The sequence below is a fragment of the Strix aluco genome, chromosome 5, assembly GCF_031877795.1.
Source record: "Strix aluco isolate bStrAlu1 chromosome 5, bStrAlu1.hap1, whole genome shotgun sequence".
NCBI lineage: Eukaryota > Metazoa > Chordata > Aves > Strigiformes > Strigidae > Strix > Strix aluco.
In genome coordinates, this window is record NC_133935.1 from 453,874 (window position 1) to 454,478 (window position 605).

Here is a 605-nt window from a genome sequence, read left to right on the forward strand (position 1 = left end):
GCGGGACCCCGCCGCCCGCCATTCCGCGCCCACCCCCACACGGCTCCGAGCCCCGGCCTCCGCCTTCAAGCCTCTCCCCGAGGGCAGGGCCCCAGGCCACGGTGCCGCCCTCACCTGAAGCGCCGGGAGCTGCCCGTCTGCTGCGCCCGCCGGCGGTGAGGGAGGGAAGGGGCTGACGAGACGGCGAGAGAACGCGGAGGGATGCGAGCCCAGCCCCGGCGCTCCACTCCCGCCGCCGCCGCCGCACCGACTGCCGCCCGCCCCGCCCCGCCCCGCCCTCCGGTGGGCGGGCGCCCAGCCGCCTCCCGATTGGGCGAGGGCGAAGGGCAGGCTCCCGCCCCGCCGCTGCCCATTGGCTCTCCGCGACTGCCAATTAACCTCCGTTTCCTCGGCGAGGGCTGGAAGGGGCGGCGGGGGCAAAGGTGGCGGGTAAGTGGCGGGGGCGCCTGAGGGGGGGTGTCACCTCCTGAGGGGTGTCACCTCCTGAGGGGTGAGGGGGGTTGTCACCTCCTGAGGGGGTTGTCACCTCCTGAGGGGTGCCACCTCCTGAGGGGGTTACCTCCTAGCGGGGGGCTACCTCCTGAGGGGGGCACTTCATGGCGGGG

The 605-nt window shown here is 75.4% G+C and overlaps 1 protein-coding gene across 3 annotated transcripts in view; it reads right to left on the reverse strand.

The window, feature by feature from the left end:
* The window catches only part of PACSIN2 (protein kinase C and casein kinase substrate in neurons 2), a 62,440-nt gene extending 62,189 nt beyond the window's left edge, over window positions 1–251 (reverse strand). For 2 of the 3 annotated variants that reach the window (XM_074825559.1, XM_074825557.1), the window contains exon 1: window positions 115–251. The gene's annotated coding sequence lies outside the window, so the exon portion shown is untranslated. The remainder of the gene's footprint in view (window positions 1–114) is intronic. The other variant, XM_074825558.1, reaches the window with a different exon arrangement.
* Window positions 252–605: the final 354 nt, after the last annotated feature.